Source organism: Palaemon carinicauda, chromosome 8 (assembly GCF_036898095.1).
Source record: "Palaemon carinicauda isolate YSFRI2023 chromosome 8, ASM3689809v2, whole genome shotgun sequence".
NCBI lineage: Eukaryota > Metazoa > Arthropoda > Malacostraca > Decapoda > Palaemonidae > Palaemon > Palaemon carinicauda.
In genome coordinates this window covers 69,849,412-69,856,911 of record NC_090732.1, presented here as the reverse complement: position 1 = coordinate 69,856,911, position 7,500 = coordinate 69,849,412, and the positions used below count along the sequence as shown (strand labels likewise).

General features: G+C 34.4%; 1 protein-coding gene across 1 annotated transcript in view; it reads right to left on the bottom strand.

The window, feature by feature from the left end:
• LOC137645276 (A-type potassium channel modulatory protein DPP6-like) overlaps positions 1 to 7,500 on the bottom strand; it is a 631,048-nt gene that overhangs the window by 103,383 nt on the left and 520,165 nt on the right. The gene's annotated exons all lie outside the window — the stretch shown is intronic.

The window sequence follows — 7,500 nt, the reverse complement described above, 5'->3', positions numbered from 1 at the left end:
TTCAGTTACAGCTTCTGGTCACAATTTTCTCCAGGAAGAGTTCCTAGTCCTGTAAGTGACTCCTGCCAGAGTTTGCCTATGAGATCTACATAAGGATGGTATGGAAATGGCTCTTCTATCATTCTCTGGCGGTTAACCTAGTGTCTGAAGTAACTTCAAATCACTTCTGATACAGTGTTTTGGTGTAAAGCTTCTTGAAGTTTGAACTGACCTGTTGGTCCATAGAACTGGAGAGTTGTGTTAGGGGCAAGAACTAGACAACGATGAAGTCATTATTACGGCAACAAAATCTACCCTAAGGCTGGAGGGTAACCAGCAGCATTATTCATGAAAAGGAGGACACTCATAGACAGTTGTAGCTACTCTAAATATTTTTTGAAACTGGAAAAACACCTCTTTTATCCACTCAATGAAGAATTTTCTTATCACTAACACATTTAATTTGACCGTCACGCATAATGTTTCAATAGTTCTGCACATTTCTTTTTAAAACCGGGGATTCTCTAAGTGGCTTGGATTTCAAATCACCACTTGCTAGCCTAGCCTTCATTGGCTGGCGTCCTGTAATCGTTACCTCTTGATGTGACATAATTCCATTTTGTCATTTTCATGAAAAATCAGGTTTGTCTTTTAACATTTGAATCCGTTTTGGGGAATAAAAACTGCAGCTTCTACAAATTCCAAAGTATCAGTAACAAATTCAAAAGTAGTGCCTTTGCCTGAACTTTCAGCCTCCCTAAACTATGTATACCAGTCATCTTCTCAAAGTTATCTTCAATCTGTTCGTCACTTATTGCAGGCGCGTTTTTCAAAAAATCCTATGTAATTTTTTTTATACGTCTCAAATGTCATTTCCATAACAATACTGTCTCCTGCTATCGTTTTTTTTGGGTTTATACAAATAAAAAAAAATTACTCTTCCTCTAACTCTATTGATTTTTACTTTGTTTTTAATTTTATCACCTAAGTAACATTAGCTGTAGTGATGGACATTTTATTTTTCTAGTATGTAGAAATTGTAGTTCCCAGCTTACGAAATCATGTCAGGTGTCTCGGAAACCTCATATCGGACAACTCATACCTGGACGATTGATATCAGGGTCAACTATTACATAGGACATCTCATAAGAAGTATTAAGGGGTAATCATATAATTTTGTAAGATAAATCAAGTAAGAATAAAAGAACAGACATTGAACAATATTTTGTCGGGGAGGGGGGGATAAAACTAAGAATATTAAAGACTGTCAAAGATATTTTCTGTCAAGGACCATACTTTTTAAGTAAAGTTACACGTAGGGCATTATAAAAGCCTCCCAGGCTGTAATTAATTTAGTTCTGGTATTGCCGGTTGAAGTCCTCTCGGAAATATTCCAGATTTCAATTGGAATTATTGAAGCCACAAAAGGTCTTATATGGCCTCTTCATTTTCTATTCCTATGCATGTCACTTAAAATTACAACCAAAATTCTTGTGATAAACAATCATCGGCGATGACTTCTTCGTATGCAGCAATGATATCAGTCATTGGTGATTAAAGCAAGTGCTGTAAAACAATTAACCCTTAGACGGACTACTTCTGTATTATCCTGGATCTAGCACGACAAGTTTTTCGATAGAGGTTTGAGAAAAAACAAAAAAACAAAAAACAACCAGTTACCTCAGTATTAGGATATCCTGAAATTAGGTTATTCGTGACGGCTTTTTTGAAGTCCATCATATACCTTTTAGGCTGAATATCAGGGTGAAGAGGAACTGGTTGAGAAAACAACTGATCATCAATTGTTTGCCGATCGTTGGGTAACAATGAGAAAACACGAGGTACTTATAAAAATAAAACTTCATAGAAATGCTATGACGACCGTTTGTGAGTTGTTTGCTGGACGAACAGTAAATAGCTTGAACTATGAAATTCAATGGATGATAGTCAATATTTAAAGAGTTAATCGATCACTGTTACACATATAAAAAATGCCCATCTACTTTATGAATAAGTATCTTTAAGTGGGTTATTTTTAAATCAAATGTGTATACCTGTATTGAGTTTGCTTATATATCAATTGTCCTGGATTTAATTGTCCAGGTTGAGTTGTCTGATATGAGTTTTCCGGGAATGACTTATCCTGGCATCGCTTGCCCTAAACACAATATGAATCTGCAAAATCAGTCACGCGGACGCCACTTTCATATGTTTCTACAATATATCTTTTTACCTCCATTATGATCCTTACTATTTTAATTTTTGTTTACATTTTCTCGATAACTTCTTTGGACCTACGATAAATATATCAACCGAGCTCCAACAGGAAAAATAGCCAAGCGAGGAAAGGAAATTAGGAAATAAATAACTATATATGAGAAGTAATGAATAATTACTATAGAATATCTAAGGATTAGAAACAACATTAAAATGGATCTGTCATCTGAAGTTTGACTTATGTTAGCCTGTTCGACATGAAAACATTCGATACAAGTTTGAACTTCTGGAGTTCCGCCGATTCAACTGGCCCTCATGATGGCCCTATTGCAGGATAAGCGTGTATACTCACGGGCGTTACAAGTTCATTCACAGCGTCGCATACAAAGCAAGACGTCTTACACCAAGGTCAATTTTTGTCATCCAAGTACGACTTATGCCAAATTCGATGTAATTAAAAGTAATTTTACACTAGAGTCTTACTATAATAGAATACCGTAGTAACAAACTAACTTGATTTCTATCTCATCTATAATGTAAGAGTTAATAAGCTATAAAATATGGTAATGTTGTTATATATTAGTTGCAAAAATACTTAACGAACATACCAACAAAAATACTGAACAATATTCTAATAAAAAAAGGAATTAGTATTGTTTCATTTATTAATAGTTACGAACAAATAAAAGAAAGAAACTAGAGAATAACCACATATCACATGGTATTTAAAACAATATATGATGAACAGTTGAATGGGTAGCATATTTCCAGTGAACTTGGTTTTTTTTCTGATACAAAAAGATTCAGCAATGAGAAGGTCTTGTTTGTCTATTGCTATATAGACATTAAATTCTTACAAAATCACTCTCGTTCAAATGAATTTCCTGGCATATGATACAAAAACAAAAATACGAAAATTTAGCAATGGATAATAATGAGTATAGTATAAATATATAAACAGTTGATTCACATAAGTACTTTGGAGCAAATCTAATGAACGCCAGTATGATGAGACAAGACGAAATTCCCGGAATCGGTGAAACAAGATGCATAGCAGGGTTGGTGCAAAAGACTTAAGCAGAGACTTGAATTATCTGTGGAAGCAAAGGATGAAATGTGTGATGGCACCGTTTCTCCAGCTTTCCTTTATAGAAATGAAATTTAAATGATGAATGCAAATTAAAGAAAGCGATTGCATCTTTTGAGGTAGACTCTCTATGTAGTATACCTATTGTATAAAAATATAATAGGATAAGAAATATGGAAAATGTTAGACAAAGTGACACTAAATGTAAGCGAAAGAATGAATCAGAGGATTCTAAGGTGAATTCGGAAATACTAGAAGGTAGAAGAGAGGAAAACTCTAAAATGGTTCTGATCGGTGGGAACATATTGAAAAGACAAGACTTTGATATAATGGAAGTGTGGATGCAAGATACGGATAATTAGCGTTATAAGTGTAGGTCTGCCGATAAGCTTTCTGTGAAGGTGTACGAAGAAGGTACGGATATGAACGATTTAATTCACTTGAATTCCAACCCAGGTTCCCTTGCGAAGAAAGAAAATACTCTGTTAAGAGGTAGTATGATATTAAATGATCTCAGATGTTACAAATTCCTTGTACGTTCTAATTCATGTTGTTTTCTTTGTGTGGGGAAAGCAGATTTAGAGATAATCATCCAATATTGAAGACAGGTAAAACTGTTCAAGGATCTACGGTGGGTGAATGATAGACGAACGGATGGACTTTAGGTCATGAAGCTCAACGTAGGGGCTTAAAAGGCCATTCATTGTCGACATGTAAGTGGTCAGTCTTGCGGATACTTTGCAGTTACATCATGAAGGTTAAATTAAATGAAAAAGGAAAGCAAAATAGAAGAAATGAAGTAGGACCAGAATTAAAATCGATGACAAATAGGGGGTGTAGCAAGAGGATGCTTCAAATGCCGTCTAAAAATGCCTTCTGTACATTCCATCTTTGTTTCATTCCGGACAGTGTTATGCATTTCAACTGTAATTTCTTACATACAAGTTTGACAGCTCTTTGCTCAGGACTTGCCAACATTTAGTCGCTTTTGATTTACTGATACACGTAATCTGTCATACACCATGACACCTCTAAAGAAGAACAAGAAGAGAAGAACAGTTAGTAGCAGGACATCTGATCCTTCTTTTTCTCCACCATATAATCACGTCTTCTACCTTCTTTGTCACATCCTCATCATTCTCCATCTTCTCCTGCTTCTCTACCTTCTCTCACGTCATCTCCCGATGAATACCTACTTCTGCCAAATTTTAGAGTACTTGTAACAAACCAGAAGACTTTCGATGCATCTGTTGTCACCCTTAAAAAGGAAAAGCCAGGAATCAAGATTCATGGTCGACCTAATATCAGATGGGAATTCAAAATTACGCCTTAAAATCGAACAGCTGTCACTTTATTGAAAACCAGTGATGATATCCAGTCAATGGACATGTTTGATAAGATCACCAAAGCCATCATCTGTTACTACTCGGCCTCGCCCCTTCCCTTGAATCGACTGCTGGGACGCCCCTAGACGTTTGAGGTCATGTAAGCTGAAGTCAAAAGCACTACCCACAAATATTAATTTCACTTTTGGTAGGTAGCAGGCTGGTCAAAGCCCCACCTACGACTGCTAGAGAGTTATTGGGTTCTTTGATTGGCCAGATAGTATAACATTGGACCCCCCTCTGGTTATGGCTTAATTTTTCTTTGCCTGCATACACCGAATAGTCTGGCATATTCTTTACACATTCTCTTTTTTTTAATCAAGGGTTTAACTACTCCACTGTAATTGTTCACAGGCAACTTTCCACTTGTAAGGGTAGAAGAGTCTCTTCAAATACTGTAAGCAGCTCTCCTACATGAAGGACACTCCAAAATCAAACTATTGTTCTCTAGTTTTAGCCTTGCGTAGTGCCAATGCCTCCAATGCCTCTGTACCATCGTCTTCCACTATCGCTTGCTTAAGGGCATACCCTGGTACCTTAATCTATCTATTTCCTTATTTCCTTGTTTCCTTTTCCTTTGTTCACTGGGCTATTTCAACTGTTGGAGCCCTTGGTCTTGTAGCATGCTGCTTTTCCAAGTAGGATTGAAGCTTAGCTTATAATAATAATAATAATAATAATAATAATAATAATAATAATAATAATAATAATAATAATAATAATAATAATAATAATAGATTCTAAGCCCAGTATGGCTTGAAATTTGGGGGATCTTTCACACAAAAGAATGCAACCTAAACCACTTAAGGGCTGACGTTGTTAGCACTACGGACAACCTTAGGCTCGTTGCCAATGACCAGCAGTTTGTGGATCCTACAGCTAGAGCCACGAGACAAAAATGTGTTTTGACAAATTCATTTATTTGTTTTCTTATTTCCATTTCTCAGTCGGCTATTTTTTCTCGTTGGAGCCCTTGGGCTTATAACATCCTGCTTTTCTAACTAGGGTATAGCTTAACTATTAATAATAATAATAATAATAATAATAATAATAATAATAATAATAATAATAATAATAATAATAGTTGTCGCGAACGAAGTCAGTGACCTTATATGGAATGGCAAAAATTTCACGAACTAATCTCACCTAACCCATAGCCCAGTCATTCCTTTTTATTATTATCGCCTGGTGGGAGGGGAGCTGCTGATATTTTCGGCGGTGGGGTCAATAACTCCTACACCAATGAATATATTCCAATGAAACTTTGATGGATTATATATATATATATATATATATATATATATATATATATATATATATATATATATATATATATAGATACATATACATATATATATATATATATATATATATGTATATTTATATATATATATATATATATATATATATATATATATATATATATATATATATATATATATATATATGTATATATATACATATATAATTATCATTATTATTATTATTATTATTATTATTATTATCAATATTATTATTACTATTATTATTATCATTATTACTATTATTATTATTATTATTATTATTATTATTATTATTATTATTATTATTATTATCATTATTATTATCATTATTATTATTACTAGCTGCAGCTCGGGACAGATATTGTTTATGAGATCGGCATTATCCCTCATTGATGTCGCTCACTATCACGCAGTTCACTGTAATGTTGCTACATTCAACACCATATCTAAGAAGGCTACATGATAGCTGTGTCTTTTCAATTGTAGATATTACCCTGAAATTAGGCAGGAAAAGAGAAACTGTGTTTACTACACATATCTTAATGCAGTTTTCAGGGATTTACGGGAAGGATATTTGATTTGTCCATAGCAATTTTCATGTTAATATCTGTCATAGAAAAGCAACAGCAAACGTTTATTTGGGTATGGGTTGAATGGTTATTTATGGCGGGGGAGTAAACTGTTCCTAGAATAATTCACATATACAAATGAACATTTCAGGGATTGATGGGAAGCACATTTTCTCTTTTCCTGCCTAATTTCAGGGTAATATCTACAATTGAAAAGACACAGCTATCATGTAGCCTTCTTAGATATGGTGTTGAATGTAGCAACATTACAGTGAACTGCGTGATAGTGAGCGACATCAATGAGGGATAATACCGATCTCATAAACAATATCTGTCCCGAGCTGCAGCTAATAATAATAATAATAATAATAATAATAATAATAATAATAATAATAATAATAATAATAATAATAATAATAATAATAATAATAAGGAATACAGAGATACTCAATTTTTTCTGAATCTCATACTTGGTTAAAATTAAAGCGTTTGTAGTGTGAGATCGTAACGTATATTACACCTGAAATGGAAGTCACATGTATCATAGCAGACTGCAAGACATATACCGCCGCCAAAAGGGAATGAAAATCGCTACAAGAAATAATTATTCCTCTGAAGGTAATGTCCTTTTGGAAACTTTCTTACTTTTTAGTTTCTTATTTTCCTCTCTCAGAGAGCCACTCCTGCCTTTACCCAGATCGATCTTACCACACACAATACAACCCTAACCCAACCCAAACTGCATCCATCCCCATTTCCACCTCTGCCACCCAGTTTGGTCAGTAACCAAAGCATTCATGTCAATTGATGCAGATCACCGGCTGAGATATAAGTTAATTGAAATTATACCCTGGTTCCTCCAATACTACAAGGAGCATGCTGAATTATGACGTCTAATGAGAATGAATTGGACATCATTTTTTGAGGGCTCCAGCCTAAAGGCAGGCTAGACCTTTACAAGTTTTGGCACTTAATATTAC